The sequence below is a fragment of the Amphiura filiformis genome, chromosome 3 (assembly GCF_039555335.1).
Source record: "Amphiura filiformis chromosome 3, Afil_fr2py, whole genome shotgun sequence".
Classification (NCBI taxonomy): domain Eukaryota; kingdom Metazoa; phylum Echinodermata; class Ophiuroidea; order Amphilepidida; family Amphiuridae; genus Amphiura; species Amphiura filiformis.
In genome coordinates this window covers 62,325,773-62,343,852 of record NC_092630.1, presented here as the reverse complement: position 1 = coordinate 62,343,852, position 18,080 = coordinate 62,325,773, and the positions used below count along the sequence as shown (strand labels likewise).

Below are 18,080 nucleotides of genomic sequence, written 5' to 3'. Positions count from 1 at the left end.
AAATCAATAACAATGTTGGCCTATTTTTTGCAAATAACTAGCGTTGCAATGACGTCATAGCGCCATAATGTGGAATATGTTGATATACTTATTTTGGTATCACTGGATAGAGGAGACATTGTATCTTATTATACATTATACTAAATAGAACAGTATCGGTGGCTTGGAATAAGAATTCAATTCATTCAGATGAGTACAAGGTACTATAAAGAGTGAAAGATAAGTCATTTAAAATGGAAATATGCCAAAAACCGAGTCGGAAAACAGCAGTATTGGCAAAAATGAAGGCCCATTCACATACATGGAGCTAATTTATTACATTTTCATGTAAAATGTCCTATTTTGTCTTTAATGCATATAGTTTTCGGCTCAGCCACGTACTTGCAGACTATGTTAGTACATCTATGGTGCCAACAAAGGTGATTTTGATGATTTTCTGGATAGGCAATTCACTGAATGGGTCTTTGCAATCAAAATATATGCTAGTAAGACAGGGACGTTAACCTATATCAAATGATAAGGAATTCATTACGCGCCAAGACCATCATTGGTATAGTGGTATAAGTGATAAATTAATGATCGTCTTCATGTTTTTAATAATTTAAATCCAAATAACGCTTGTTTTATTAATGAACTCTCATCGCATGCAATGTTAAAGCTGCTGATGCTAGGCAATTAATATATATTACGGAGGCACAAACCTGAGTAAGAATGCATATCTTATTTAGGATCTTATTTATACTTGCCAAATTAATTTCGTCTTTATGTATTTGATAATTTAAAAGCAAAAAGTGCTTGTTTTACTAATGTGCTATAAACGCATCATATTACATATTAAACCTGCTAATTATTGGTACAGATGTATAAAGCCGAGTTAGAAAATATTTTTACACGATCTTATATACTCCTAACCAAAAAAGACCTTCCTCACTTTCATGTATTTGATAATTTAAAACCAAAAAGTGCTTGTTTTATTAATGTGCTATAGACGCTTCATATTATATATTAAACCTGCTAATATTTCAGATAAATAAACGAAATTAGCTATAGTACAGAGGCATATAGAGCCGAGTTAAAGAACACTCTTACACGATACTCTTAACCAAAAAAGACCTTCCTCACTTTTGAGTGGTATAAGTTCGAATCTGTTGAACATTAATTGGTGCGTAGTGGACAAATCTATTTGACATTGATTTCAAACGTTCTTGATATTTCCCTGCCTACTCTATATACTGACATAACTTGATAAGCTTTGGCAACATTTGTTATCCATCATATAAGAGTTGGAGAGTTTATTTCCACATTCCCATGTCTGAATTAGGAAAATAATTAAGAAATAAAGGGTAATACATGATCCTTTACACTAAAATAATGTGTCGAGGCAGTAAAACGTAAATAATGGGTGAGGCGCAGCCGAACCCATTATTTAAACGTTTTACTGCCGAGGACACATTATTTGCGTGTAAAGGATAATGCTGCACCCTTTATTTCTATTCTATTACCACAAAATAGTGCGATTTAAAGAGAAAATATCACATTTTTGCCCAAATATTTCAAGTTGTTTACCTCAAGGTGGAGCGCCTACGCGTAGCCAAAGCGTATGCACATTCCAATAACACAACCTAACATTCCATTCTCCCCTATAAGCAGGTATGCACATACAATAACACACCCCTGGCATTCCATTCTCCACTACATAAGCAGGTGTGTTGTGCGCTTTGCTGTGCGCTGCATAGAAGAACATAAAGTTCGTTGCCCTGGCCACTTTATCGCTAATTAATGGTCTTTCACGTGACGCGTTTCAACAAATCACAGTGCGCGATTTTGAATAATGGGTCGTGGGGTAATAGAATCAGATTTAATGGGCACGTCTTTTCTTTTCTTGTCCATGGTATACTTTTAACCAACGCCGCGGCGCGCCGTCGACCAATTTTACTCTGTTTTTGGCGTCTTAAGTTTTGTTGTCAGTATCGGGCAGTTTGAAATACATGTCAAAATTCAAAATAGTTGCGTTTGGCATACCTGACAATTTTACATCATCTATACGTGGACATGACCCCAATATTCAAACATCTCTCTTCTCGACGTTTTGGTTATTTTCTCGCCCTTTCATTTCGCATGTTCAGCAGCATGAGAAGTCAAAACAAAACAAAATCCAATTTTCGCAATCGTTTCAACCTAATACTATTGGAGGAAAGTTGTAATTCGAACGGATACATGCGGGAAAACTAAACCAATGCTAACACCAATTTAAGAGAAACTCTGCAGCTTCTCAATTTTAGCCAAATGAACTGAAGACGGTGGGCATGGTGTGTGAACTTGAGAAGTCGTGTTTTGAGTATAAAATTGGTATCTGCTCACGATCGGTCCAATACAAGTGTGCTAAACACGTATGGAACAAGTACGTGCGTGCATGAGAACAATATAATGTGTATTGAGAATGTAGCAAAAAGTCCATAAAAGTGTAAAATGACCCTCTAAAATATATCTTTTTCATTTTATGATCACTGTAAAGTTCTTATCTAATAAAAGTACCGGAAATATAATATTATCTGCTCGCTATCTGTCCAATTCAAGTGTGCTTAACACGTATTTGAAGAGGTGCGTGCAAGACGAGCAATAAAATACGTGAGAATACACTAAAATATCTATAAATGTGTAAAATGGCCCTCGGAAAAATATCCTTTTCATTTGATGATCACTGCGCTTCTTATCTCTAACATTACCAACAAAGTTTACTTTGTGAAATATAAAATGAAAATATTTTTTTTAAAGTATGTTAAACTCAGATTATGTGTGACATCAAAACGCGTCAGCAACGACCACAACAAGATGCGTTAGATTTATTAGGAATTGTACAAATTGCAACTCTCCGTATCCGTAGCGTGGATAATTATGTAGTTTTACCAAAACCTGCACCTCTCCATTTCTAATACATCATTAAAATATATTCAGGATATACTTGAAACAGCGAGAGGCCAAGAATTTTTCTAAGTTTGTAAAATTGCACCAAGCTCGTTGTTTAGATTGTAATACGAATTCATCAACGTTGTAAATAATATCTACAGTATGGTACTCAGCCAAACCAAAATTCAACTTGTTTTATGTATTGTTCGTGTTCAAGAGTAAACGAAAAAAATACCTGAAAACCAACCGTTAATAAGTGTTGGCTTAAATAAGAACGGAGTATGTCTTTAAGTCTACTTATTTATTTTGGTTATTTATTTTACAATAAAGATAAATCTATAAGATTTCCATTAGATATGAAAGTAAAAACAATCCACCATCAGTACTGACTAGTTGTAAGACACACTCGTCAGAGGTTTAGGCCTACAGTATAATTCACATTAGGCCTATATCAAATTGCAGATTTGCACACTGACTGACCATGTGACTATTGCATGGTCATGATTTATAAGCTTACTGCGCATTCATTAAAATGCACTAAAACCACGCAATACAAAAACGATGAATTTACATTTTTAGTCTCGTTGTTCTATGATATGTGGAGAACACGTTCGATATATTTGTTTTTAAATAAAATGGTATTTTGTGGGTAAAATCTCACCTCCAAATCGCGGTTTCTCACTCAGCAGCTCCGATGACATCGTCTGTTCTATTATACGGTGCAACGACGCATGCGTGGCCCAGCACGTGGTAAATATAGCCTACATACACACAGTGTTCAAAACGAACACATTACATGTTCATTCAGTGTAAAAGTTGTGAACACCTGGAGCTGTAGGCCTACAACACGATTTTATGGGCGTGCACCCAGAGTTATTTGGAGTGTACGGTATAGGCCTAAATTTCAATATTCGACGTAAGCCTATCCCTATAATAGGCCTATTATCAGGTATTTTTTCTATAAACCGCAAAATATTCAAAATGTTCAATGTTCTTTCATTCCGTGCAAGCTGCAGGCCTGTGTAAAATAAAATGAGAACAACTGATGATCTCCATAAATAATAGTAACCAATTATAAAAATGGTTTTACAATCAGGCGAGCATTTTATGCTATATGCCTATAATAGTGTTGTGAAAATTGTAGATTAAACATACAGTGTTCATTTTATGAACATTTAGTGAATGATCAAACACTATGTGTTTAAAAGTTTCCTCTGACGTTATGTTACGAACACTAAGCATTACAAAATTGAATGCAGTATGTCAAACAGGCCTAATGTCGAATTTGAACAGGTGGTGTTCTAATGCTGAACATTTCAAACACTATGTGTTAAAAGTTTCCTCTGACATTATGTTACGAACACTAAGCATTCTGAAATTGAATACAGTATGTCAACATTTGAACAGGTGGTGTTCTAATGCTGAACACTTCAAACACTATGTGTTTAAAAGTTTCCTCTGACGTTATGTTACGAACACTAAGCATTATGGTTACGAACACCAAGCATTATGAAATTGAATACAGTGTGTCAAATTTTGCACAGGTGGTGTTCTAATGTTGAACACTTTTTTTTGCAGTGTGGTGTCTTGTTGAGGTGGTAAGCATGTTAGTTTCTCAGGTCATAGCCGCAAATATGATCCTAATGGGGGCTAAGAGCTAGAGATACGGTAGACGCATAACTTTTTTATTACTGGAATAGTATAATGTGTAATGGTAAAATATATTTCTTGCATAATTATGCAGGGAATCGGAATAGTATTCAAGGAAGTTTCTTTAAGAAATGCAGTTGCAAATTCTGGATCTGCGTTTGAAATTGCCAACATATTCTACTGATGTACCTAATGATTTGGATAGGATTAGAACTGTTTAACATTCATACGCCTTTGTGGCTCTTGTTTTTACCATTGTTAATGCAAATTTAGTCTAGTTACCAGGAATGGATGGAGCACTTTAAAAAAATAAAGACTCGTATACCTTTTGTAATGAAAGAAATTGTGCACTAAAATATGGTTCGGTAAAGTGTACGGTTGACAACTTGGTCAAAATTAATATTTCAGTGTAAGACGGACCTTGGGATTTCCGCAGTTACACAAATAAAAACAACAACAATTAATAATAAATAAAATGACATAATATGAGCGTCTTATCAAAATAGTTACTATACTCTACTAAAAATATTACTGTTACTATGTCATATACTCATAAGCAATGGAACTCTATTGATAATTTATACCTGTCGTATATATCTAAAGGATGTTGGTAGAATCTGTGATATTACGTCACGAGATGTAGTGATTTCCCTTGGTACCAAGCTAATATTGATAAAGACGATTAACGATATAATCAAGAAATTGGTAGCCATATGGAACAGACGGAATACATAGTACTCGGAGAGCCTGATTGCTTTGTAAACTAGTATTGTGTGCTTATGATGAAACAACTTATCTAATAATCACAGCTTTTTGAAATATTTTAATTAACTTTTAATTTAATAAATCTAAAATACATTACTTGTTGAGGAATCTCTGAAGATTTGTATTATATTGAAAGGATAAATTGAAAACGTGAAGATTTGCGGCTTCCATGTAATGCATGCATTCCATTAATACGTATACTTTGAGAAACTAAATTCATTTAGTCTGTCAAAATTTATTCAAAATCTAAGCACGTACGTATAGTGTTTTAACTTGGGAATACAAACCACCTCGCGGCGTTTAATTTTCCATATAGTTTTTCACGTTTATCAAAAGAGAAAGTCCCAAGGTTTTGGATGTTGTATGAATTTTTTATGGCGCATGTCGGCAGTAAAGTTATTAAACATGAAGTGAACATTTTATATATTTTATAAACTAAACACAAATACATAATAAAACTCAATGTTGATTTTTATGCGAGATGTTTTCAATCAGATTTAAAAGTGTGCATTTTTTCCCTATATATCATTATGTCATTTTCTATCATATTTCTGTTATCGCCATAGCATTTTTAACAAAAAACCCTTCGAATCTCCTACTAATTAATAATTCAAATGTTGACTGAATCCAAATTGTAACAGCATTCTAAGCACCTCGACGTTATTCGCGTCAAGTTTTATCTCAAACATTCGTTACTGCTGTCATTGGTTTGAGTTGAGAATCTTTTACCAGCAATATAAATGACATAAAGGATAATGTAGTACAAATAGAAACTGCTTTGATGATATAATCGAAGATAGAACCCGGATGGTTCTTATTTGAATTAACTTGAATAATAATTTATAATATGTTATTGGTAAAAATGTTTCAGCGACGATTAGTCACTTTTATAATTATATAGAAATTCAGAAATGGTATTTAAGCAAAATTCAAATGCTGCCACAAATTCTATATATGTTTAAAATGGTAACATGTTCAAATGTACTAGGTTTGATAGGATTAGAAGACAAGAATTGCTTTACATTTACACGCTCTTGTGGTTCTTGTTATTTCCATAAATTGTCAAAACAAATTTAGTCTGAAAGTTATCAGGAATGGATGGAACCCTTCTTTGAAATAAAAACTCGTACATTTTGTTTTGCAATGGAAACAAACTAAGATATTACGGCTAACAGATTTGTCATAATTAATATTTCAGTGCAGTTACGCAAAATATTTCAAAATAATTATTTCAAAATATTCTGTCCTAAAACATTACTCTTACACACTTACGTATACACACAAAAATTAACTCTATTATTAATTTATACCCGTATTATATCTAAAGAGTGTAGTCGCGTGTTGGCAGAATTTTGTGTTATAGTGATGTAGTGATTTCCCTCGGTACCAAGCTAATATTGATAAAGACGATTAAATGTATAATCAAGAAATTGGTAGTCATATTGAACGGATGGAATACATAGTACACGGAGAGCCTGGCTTTGTAAGCTAGTATTGTGTGCATGCTTATGATGAAACAACTTATCTAATAATCAAATCTTTTTGAAATACATTAACTTATAATTTCATAAATCAAAATGCATTTACTTGTTGAGCAATCTCTAAAGATTTAAGTATTGAAAGAATAAATTTAGAACGCGAAGATTTGTGGCTTCAATGTAATGCAAGCGTTAATGCTTATACATGGAGAAAATAACTTCCTTATCAATTTATTCAAAAACTAAGCACGTACGTATAGTGTTATAACTTGGGAATACAAACCAACTCGCGGCGTTTAATTTTCCATATAGTTTTTCACGTTTATCAAAATTGAAATTCCCAAGGTTTTTGATGCTGTCAATGAAATTATTCGTGTAATAACACAGTTTTGCTGGTGGCAAACAAAGTTATTTACATTATGAAGTACGCCTTTTTTGGATAAACTAAAGACAAATACATATAGTAAAACTATAAAAATGTGGATTTTCATGCGAGGTATTTTTATTCAGATTTAAGCTCGCACATACCGAATCACAAGACAAAGATCTATCATTTTTAATCTAAATTTATAAATACAATATTTTTAAATACAATGCTATAGCATGTAGGGGCATATAGTGCGATGGCCTTGGAAAAACAATGTAGCTATGTATCTCTATTAAGAAAAAAAATTCCTATGTATTTCCTTGTTGTGTGACCAGTTTAAATTTACTTCAACATAATTATAATACATTGTTTTGCCATCACATAACCGAAACAAAATAATAAACCAGTAAGATATTTGATTGGAGCAGACGAACGATCTACCTGATAAGGGTCAACGGCCCATCGATGGTTTCATGTAACAAAACGCTTTCAAATGTCAACGTGTTTCTATATTAAATTTACGCGATTGTTTGGTTCATCGCAAGGACGATCTGATATAATACTTAGAAAGCTATATCAAAACACGTGGATCTCGAACATGCTCATCGGTCAGGACACAGTTCGTTAACCCTAATATCACGTGCACCTATGGAACGACCTTCAAAGTATTGGGTACAAAAACTCATGCTCCGCAAATTGAGGTCATAATTTTGAGCTATGATGTTAAACGGACGTTGATGAACTGTGTCATTACCGATGCCATAATTTTTTACTTGTGTTTAATGAAACCATTTGCCGTGATTGAGAAGAACTTGTCCATTACATTACATCAATGTTATATTACACTCTCCTTTACGACTGCTATATTGGGTTGAAAAAAGACATTAAGTTAAAGCCAACCATATCAATCATGCATTAAGAGAGGCCAGCGGATTGTGTTTTATAATATGCGGATGCACTGAAATGGGTGATTTGTTTGTCAGTAAATACATTTACCAAACATAATAAAATATTGAGTTAATCCGTAATATTCCGTAATATTTGTATAAATATTTTGAAATGCCCGTTTAAAAAATTATAGCCCTGTTTGTTATGATCATGATAAAATATGTTTTGCTTTACTCCCAGGTTTTACTCAACGGGGCCCTATCTGTCATTCATTATATTGGTGGGTTTTAAAAGTTGATTTTATCATGCCTGTATATTTTGATTGAATGCTGTTATTACTCTCAATTTAGTGTTATATTATACTACATGTATGTATTTTATTATGTTGTATTTTTAAGATATTTGGGAAGTGCATTGAGAGATTATTATTTTAGTGCAGTTACGCAAAATGTTTCAAAATAATTATTTCAAAATATTCTGTTCTAACAAAATTACTCTTACACACTTATGTATACACAAAAAATTTAACTCTATTCTTAATTTATACCCGTATTATATATCTAAGTATAGTCGATTGTTGGCAGAATTTGTGTTATAGTGATGTAGTGATTTCCCTCGGTACCAAGCTAATATTGATAAAGACGATTAAATGTATAATCAAGAAAGTGGTAGTCATATTGAACAGATGGAATACATAGTACTTACTCGGAGAGCCTGGCTTTGTAAACTAGTATTGTGTGCTTATGATGAAACAACTGATCTAATAATCAAATCTTTTTGAAATACATTAAGTTACTTATAATTTCATAAATCAAAATGCATTTACTTATTGAGCAAAGATTTAAATATTGAAAGAATAAATTTAGAACGCGATGATTTGTGCCTTCAATGTAATGCAAGCGTTGCTTACATGGAGAAAACAACTTTCTTTAGTCTATCAAAATTTATTCAAAAACTAAGCACGTACGTATAGTGTTATAACTTGGGAATACAAACCAACTCGCGGCGTTTAATTTTCTATATAGTTTTTCACGTTTATCAAAATTGAAATTCACAAGGTTTTTGATGCTGTCAATGAAATTATTCGTGTAATAACACAGTTTTGCTGGTGGCAAACAAAGTTATTAACATTATAACATATTTTTTGGATAAACTATAAAGACACATACAAAATAAACCTAAATGTGGTTTTTCATGTGAGGTGCGCGCTTAAATCTGATTTAAAAATCAGATTTAAGCGCGCACATACCGAATCGCAAGAAAAAATCAATCATTTTTAATCTATGATGCACTTTAAAAAAAACAACAACAATGCTATAGCATGTATAGTGCGATGGCCTTGGAAAAACAATGTAGCTATGTATCTCTTACGAAGATAAAAAACACCAAAAATTATGCATTTCCTTGTTGTGTGACCAGTTTAAAAATACTTCAACATAAATATAATACATTGTTTTGCCATCACATAAACGAAACAAAATAACAAACCAGTAAAATATTTGATTGGAGCAGACGAACGATCTACCTGATAAGGGTCAACGGCTCATCGATGGTTTCATGTAACAAAACGCTTTCAAATGTCAACGTGTTTCTATATTAAATTTACGCGATTGTTTGGTTCATCGCAAGGACGATCTGATATAATACTTAGAAAGCTATATCAAAACACGTGGATCTCGAACATGCTCATCGGTCAGGACACAGTTCGTTAACCCTAATATCACGTGCACCTATGGAACGACCTTCAAAGTATTGGGTACAAAAACTCATGCTCCGCAAATTGAGGTCATAATTTTGAGCTACGATGTTAAACGGACGTTGATGAACTGTGTCATTACCGATGACAGAATTTTTTACTTGTGTTTAATGAAACCATTTGCCGTGATTGAGAAGAACTTGTCCATTACATTACATCAATGTTATATTACACTCTCCTTTACGACTGCTATATTGGGTTGAAAAAAGACATTAAGTTAAAGCCAACCATATCAATCATGCATTAAGAGAGGCTAGCGGATTGTGTTTTATAATATGCGGATGCACTGAAATGGGTGATTTGTTTGTCAGTAAATACATTTACCAAACATAATAAAATATTGAGTTAATCCGTAATATTCCGTAATATTTGTATAAATATTTTGAAATGCCCGTTAAAAAAATTATAGCCCTGTTTGTTATGATTATAAGTCATGATAAAATATGTTTTGTTTTACTCAACGGGGCCCTATCTATCATTCATTATATTGGTGGGTTTTAAAAGTTGATTTTATCATGCCTGTATATTTTGATTGAATGCTGTTATTACTCTCAATTTAGTGTTATATTATACTACATGTATGTATTTTATTATGTTGTATTTTTAAGATATTTGGGAAGTGCATTGAGAGATTAATATTTTAGTGCAGTTACGCAAAATGTTTCAAAATTATTATTTCAAAATATTCTGTTCTAACAAAATTACTCTTACACACTTATGTATACACAAAAAATTTAACTCTATTCTTAATTTATACCCGTATTATATATCTAAGTATAGTCGATTGTTGGCAGAATTTGTGTTATAGTGATGTAGTGATTTCCTTCGGTACCAAGCTAATATTGATAAAGACGATTAAATGTTTAATCAAGAAATTGGTAGTCATATTGAACGGATGGAATACATAGTACACGGAGAGCCTGGCTTTGTAAACTAGTATTGTGTGCTTATGATGAAACAACTGATCTAATAATCAAATCTTTTTGAAATACATTAACTTATAATTTCATAAATCAAAATGCATTTACTTGTTGAGCAATCTCTAAAGATTTAAATATTGAAGGAATAAATTTAGAACGCGAAGATTTGTGCCTTCAATGTAATGCAAGCGTTGCTTACATGGAGAAAACAACTTTCTTTAGTCTATCAAAATTTATTCAAAAACTAAGCACGTACGTATAGTGTTATAACTTGGGAATACAAACCAACTCGCGGCGTTTAATTTTCTATATAGTTTTTCACGTTTATCAAAATTGAAATTCACAAGGTTTTTGATGCTGTCAATGAAATTATTCGTGTAATATAACACAGTTTTGCTGGTGGCAAACAAAGTTATTAACATTATAACATATTTTTTTTTTTTTTTTTAAAGACACATACAAAATAAACCTAATTGTGGTTTTTTATGTGAGGTGCGCGCTTAAATCTGATTTAAAAATCAGATTTAAGCGCGCACATACCGAATCGCAAGAAAAAATCAATCATTTTTAATCTATGATGCACTTTAAAAAAAACAACAACAATGCTATAGCATGTATAGTGCGATGGCCTTGGAAAAACAATGTAGCTATGTATCTCTTACGAAGATAAAAAACACCAAAAATTATGCATTTCCTTGTTGTGTGACCAGTTTAAAAATACTTCAACATAAATATAATACATTGTTTTGCCATCACATAAACGAAACAAAATAACAAACCAGTAAAATATTTGATTGGAGCAGACGAACGATCTACCTGATAAGGGTCAACGGCTCATCGATGGTTTCATGTAACAAAACGCTTTCAAATGTCAACGTGTTTCTATATTAAATTTACGCGATTGTTTGGTTCATCGCAAGGACGATCTGATATAATACTTAGAAAGCTATATCAAAACACGTGGATCTCGAACATGCTCATCGGTCAGGACACAGTTCGTTAACCCTAATATCACGTGCACCTATGGAACGACCTTCAAAGTATTGGGTACAAAAACTCATGCTCCGCAAATTGAGGTCATAATTTTGAGCTACGATGTTAAACGGACGTTGATGAACTGTGTCATTACCGATGACAGAATTTTTACTTGTGTTTAATGAAACCATTTGCCGTGATTGAGAAGAACTTGTCCATTACATTACATCAATGTTATATTACACTCTCCTTTACGACTGCTATATTGGGTTGAAAAAAGACATTAAGTTAAAGCCAACCATATCAATCATGCATTAAGAGAGGCTAGCGGATTGTGTTTTATAATATGCGGATGCACTGAAATGGGTGATTTGTTTGTCAGTAAATACATTTACCAAACATAATAAAATATTGAGTTAATCCGTAATATTCCGTAATATTTGTATAAATATTTTGAAATGCCCGTTAAAAAAATTATAGCCCTGTTTGTTATGATTATAAGTCATGATAAAATATGTTTTGTTTTACTCAACGGGGCCCTATCTATCATTCATTATATTGGTGGGTTTTAAAAGTTGATTTTATCATGCCTGTATATTTTGATTGAATGCTGTTATTACTCTCAATTTAGTGTTATATTATACTACATGTATGTATTTTATTATGTTGTATTTTTAAGATATTTGGGAAGTGCATTGAGAGATTAATATTTTAGTGCAGTTACGCAAAATGTTTCAAAATAATTATTTCAAAATATTCTGTTCTAACAAAATTACTCTTACACACTTATGTATACACAAAAAATTTAACTCTATTCTTAATTTATACCCGTATTATATATCTAAGTATAGTCGATTGTTGGCAGAATTTGTGTTATAGTGATGTAGTGATTTCCTTCGGTACCAAGCTAATATTGATAAAGACGATTAAATGTTTAATCAAGAAATTGGTAGTCATATTGAACGGATGGAATACATAGTACACGGAGAGCCTGGCTTTGTAAACTAGTATTGTGTGCTTATGATGAAACAACTGATCTAATAATCAAATCTTTTTGAAATACATTAACTTATAATTTCATAAATCAAAATGCATTTACTTGTTGAGCAATCTCTAAAGATTTAAATATTGAAGGAATAAATTTAGAACGCGAAGATTTGTGCCTTCAATGTAATGCAAGCGTTGCTTACATGGAGAAAACAACTTTCTTTAGTCTATCAAAATTTATTCAAAAACTAAGCACGTACGTATAGTGTTATAACTTGGGAATACAAACCAACTCGCGGCGTTTAATTTTCCATATAGTTTTTCACGTTTATCAAAATTGAAATTCCCAAGGTTTTTGATGCTGTCAATGAAATTATTCGTGTAATAACACAGTTTTGCTGGTGGCAAACAAAGTTATTAACATTATGAAGTGCGCCTTTTTTGGATAAACTAAAGACACATACAAAATAAACCTAAATGTGGTTTTTCATGTGAGGTGCGCGCTTAAATCTGATTTAAAATCAGATTTAAGCTCGCACATACCGAATCGCAAGAAAAAAATCAATCATTTTTAATCTATGATGCACTTTAAAAAAACAACAACAATGCTATAGCATAGCATAGTGCGATGGCCTTGGAAAAACAATGTAGCTATGTATCTCTTACGAAGATAAAAAAACACCAAAAATTATGCATTTCCTTGTTGTGTGACCAGTTTAAAAATACTTCAACATAAATATAATACATTGTTTTGCCATCACATAAACGAAACAAAATAATATACCTGTAAAATATTTGATTGGAGCAGACGAACGATCTACCTGATAAGGGTCAACGGCTCATCGATGGTTTCATGTAACAAAACATCAATGTTATATTACACTCTCCTTTACGACTGCTATATTGGGTTGAAAAAAGACATTAAGTTAACGCCAACCATATCATTCATGCATTAAGAGAGGCCAGCGGATTGTGTTTTATAATATCCTACTTCATGCGGATGCACTGAAATGGGTCATTTGTTTGTCAGTAAAATATACATTTACCAAACATAATAAAATATTGTTCCATTTCAGAGTTAAAGTTTTTGTAACTTCGTCTCTGGATAAGTTTCGATATCTGAAACAGAGCGGTTTTTTTACAAAGACAATTCAATTTGTAGTTATTTCAATCTCATCAAAGAAATATAAACCTTTTATTAATACGGTGTTAACTGGTCAAAGTAGGTACGTTTATTCCAGATGGATTTGTTAATACTACTTAATACCACAATCATAGTTTAGTGTAGACTTCATTTTTTTTAAATAGTAGTAAGCTGCTAATTCCTTGTAACTAATGACGATTTATATAGGAAAGAAACCTACTAAATGACGTTAATAGCGTATGCACTTTAGTCCATTTAAATACGGAAGCATATAAGTATATGGTACGAGTTGATATAGCCAGAAGGCCAGACTGATAAAAGGTTGCAAATTGAAGGATGCAAGAATTGGTCACAATATAATCCGCCATTAACATAACCTGCACTCTCAAACTCACGGTATCCAACACCCCCTGGCATGCATCATCATATATTGATGGAAAAATATGCTGATGAAAAGATTTTTGAAAACTACTGCAATCTGCAGATGAAAAGAAATATCTTTTGCGCTGTTTTTGACCTTGCCCGGTGTAACATGTGCTGATCGGAAAACCAGGTGTTTTAGGTATTGTGTCGAGAAGTGTAGTTCAAAGGAAATATTGATCGCTACAATCTGAGCGTCATCATTACCAGTACGTCGTACTATATTTGATAATTGTAATAAACAATATTTTTATATAACGTCTTTGAAGCAAAAACGTGATTGATTTCTCCCTTTCCTTTCTCATCAATACATGTGTTGGCATCCTATATAAATGTTCAATTATGTCGTAATATATAGCAAACATTAATATAATTCGCGAATTGCAGAGTATTGTAGGTAAACTGGTAACAGATTTTGTTTTCTCTCGGTACTCATTTTATATTCAACCAATTGTGTAAATAACAAGCATTTCATAAGATTGATAAGTGTAAACTATAAAAAAAATACATTTTATTTTATTTCCTTTACTGTATGCAATTCGTGATCAAAATAACTTGAATAAAACATTAAGTAATATTTACCAAACAAACAGTCTTTAAGCAAAAATGGGAAAGCAACTTGATAGCGGTAAGTGTGAAATATATATGTAATGCTGAAGACTATTTTGGAACGTTTCTTTTGTAACTGCAAAACAATTTTTTAAAAAATGGGTACAAATAAAGACATTATTCTTAGAGCAAACAGAAAAAACATTAATCGCTCTGTAATATGCAGATCTTCTTTCGGTTTTACAAAGAAAGTGAACAGGCAATCCAGTTCATTAACTATAACTGGTGAGATATGTATCAGCAAATATAATGGAAAGCATCCCAATCTGTTGAAAAGTTTAAATTGCATGTATTGGTATTGCAATGTACGAACTCGCATTGAGCCATTACTTCTTCATGGCAGGTTTCTGTTATCAAATCATTGTCAGGTAGCACCACTTTGCATTATTCTGATATCGTGCATGTATATAGTTTGTAATAATAAATAGAATTCTGATAATACTCCATGCATTGTAACATGAGAGATGGACAAACAAAGTGTAATAGTCTATTATGAAGACAAGAAAAAAAACCCAACATATTGCTGCATTTTTTTGTACACCACAGGTTTTCAAATTATTGGTACCAGTGCCAGAGGTTTATCACAATAACATATAACGCGTCACTGCCTTCGTGATTAGAAAACAAGAATAATTTATGGAGAAAGAGTCCACGGTATAAATAGCTTGTTATTTCACGGCTAGGCAATCACTAACCTATGTCAACCTGCAGTTATAGATATTAGAATAATGACATTCCGATATAATTTAGATGCATGACCAATTTTGTTCATATATAGGCCTATATAGCTAGTTATATAGGTGTGTGATATTATGCGCTTTATAAAAACAATCAATCAAAGAGAAATATTGATTGATAAAATATTATAAATCTAATCGGTATGGTATACGCATTCCTATAGTATGGAAATAATTATCTTAAGTGTACGAGGATCTAGGGTAGTGACTAAGTATATAATGCTTCTTAACTGCCCACTAATTAGATTGGTAGGGAAGGTAACAAAACCACAAGAGACTTTTACACACAAACGTATTATATGCTACGCTATGGTAATCAAGCACTAGGTACAGGCATCCACTTGGGTCTATAACTAGTCTAATCCAAAACGATATTTTGATTACCTACCCTAGTATAAAATACAAGGTAGAAACCTTGTGATGAAGTGATCGGTAAATTACAGCTGATGGTTTTTTGGCTTTAAGTTGGATCCCATCATAGTCTCCAAGCAAAAAAGAAATGGTTCATTTCAACGTGCCTTGTGGGGCTCTGAGAGCAAGAGAAGCAGACAGCGAAAGCGCGCTGTGAATAAGAGGCCCGAACAACCTTCTTTTCCTCGTCTACTGAAGATAGCAAAAACAGCTATAGCGATGCGCAGTCCACTGGTAGCAGGGTATGCAGACAGTAAAATTATGTACACACGCACAAAGTAGTAAATCGTGAATTTCCAGTTGGTTGTGCGCGGTAATTTGCTTATGCTAGCACACGTTGGTATTTTTTAAAGTGTATTCATAAAAGCTATTGAATAATTACATTAATTACAACTGTATACATACGTTAAATATGAACTCACTGTATTATGCGTCGGCCGTTTGGTGAGGTAGATACCTGAAACGTGTGCGAGATCGGCCGCTGGGCACCATACGTCACCAAAGTCATTTGGAAAATATTTGCACTACGTTAGCAGGCATCCGTTCCTCCTGTCTCCGCACAAACCATCCAGGTCATTTGATTAGAACACTGTTAGATTATATTTTCATCACATTATACGTTAGCATTCATACTGATTTTACTGTTGATTATGATGCAATTTTGAGTTCTTAGTGATTCAAATCAGTGCATAAATCAGAGCTTTTAAACTTACGTCGTTTAGCCTGCTGCAATTAGCCGCTCCACCAGGTAGAGTTTCGACTCCGGTTGAAATACCAAAGCCTCATTTACCACATTATCTCTGTAACAAATTACACACATCACTCTCACTTCTCACTTCAATTTCAATAACACAGTCAATTACACATAATGGTGTTGTAGACAGGCTGTGAAAGAGACAACATCCGATACATGGGTGGTACAATTACATTGCTTCTAATCTAATCAAACTATACTGTGATGAAACGCTCTGATTAGATAATATATTTTATACAGTAATTTATACATGTATAAGATTTTTTTCAGTCGAAAGGTTGTTATAATGGTTTGCGGTTATGGCACTAGCTTTACACTGATTTTTGTGAGGCATTAACATTTTTTATCTCTTGTTTGATCAAAGTTAATCTTAATTATTGAGCTATTTGAGCGAATATTGATCAATTAAATATACAGTAAGACATGTATTTCAAATGGTAAAGAAACAAATAAATTCTCATTACCTTAATTATAAAATCGATTATGACAGTTGTGTTCTTATTGTACGGATATAAACACAACAATGTTAAATGTTTTGGGGAATGTATAATTATGTACGCGATCAGTGATATTGATAACGCTGATTTATTTTGCAAGGACACCCTGAGACAGGAAAGTCAACTTTGATGCTGTCCTTGCTGACACCAGAGCATAATAAAATGAACATAACATATTTGCCTTTTCTGTCCTCCAGTGTGTTGGTTGGGGTGTGTTGGTTGGGGTGTGTTGGTTGGGGTGTGTTGGTGCGTATCTTTTGCTATGGGGAAGCACGTGTTTATGTGTAATGTGATTATTCTTAACGAGGTTGTTCTATTTTTTTATGAGGATAACCTGAGAAAGGAAAGTATACCTTGATACTGTCCTTGCTAATACAACCAGAGGGCGATAGAAGGGATATAACAGATTTGTCCTTTTGCTATCATCTTCGAGTAGGGTGTGTAGTTGTGTATGTAAGGGATAGAGGGGTGGGTGTGCTGAGTGAATGTGGGGGTGTGTGGGGATGACGTTTATGTGTGATGAGTTATGACATTTTGTTTATTTTGCGAGGACACCCGGAGACCGGAAAGTCTACGTTGATGCCGTACTTGCGGACAGCAGAATGACAAGACTGATAAAACGGATCCACTTATAATTGCTATTTCATTATGTGTGACTGTGAGAGGGTCACTTATGCGTGCATATGTTTTTTCCCTAAAAACTACATTTTTGTGATGTTATCTAATGCTCTAATTAAGGCGCCGTTAGTTGTGTGCATAAGTAACATGGCAATAAACAGTTAAATATAGACTCATAATCTTTTAACCTGTTTAAT

General features: G+C 33.0%; 1 protein-coding gene across 1 annotated transcript in view; it reads right to left on the bottom strand.

Annotated features, from left to right (window-relative positions):
• The window catches only part of LOC140148904 (uncharacterized), a 67,640-nt gene extending 51,023 nt beyond the window's left edge, over window positions 1-16,617 (bottom strand). The window contains 1 exon segment of the mRNA XM_072171002.1: window positions 16,437-16,617. The gene's annotated coding sequence lies outside the window, so the exon portion shown is untranslated.
• Window positions 16,618-18,080: the final 1,463 nt, after the last annotated feature.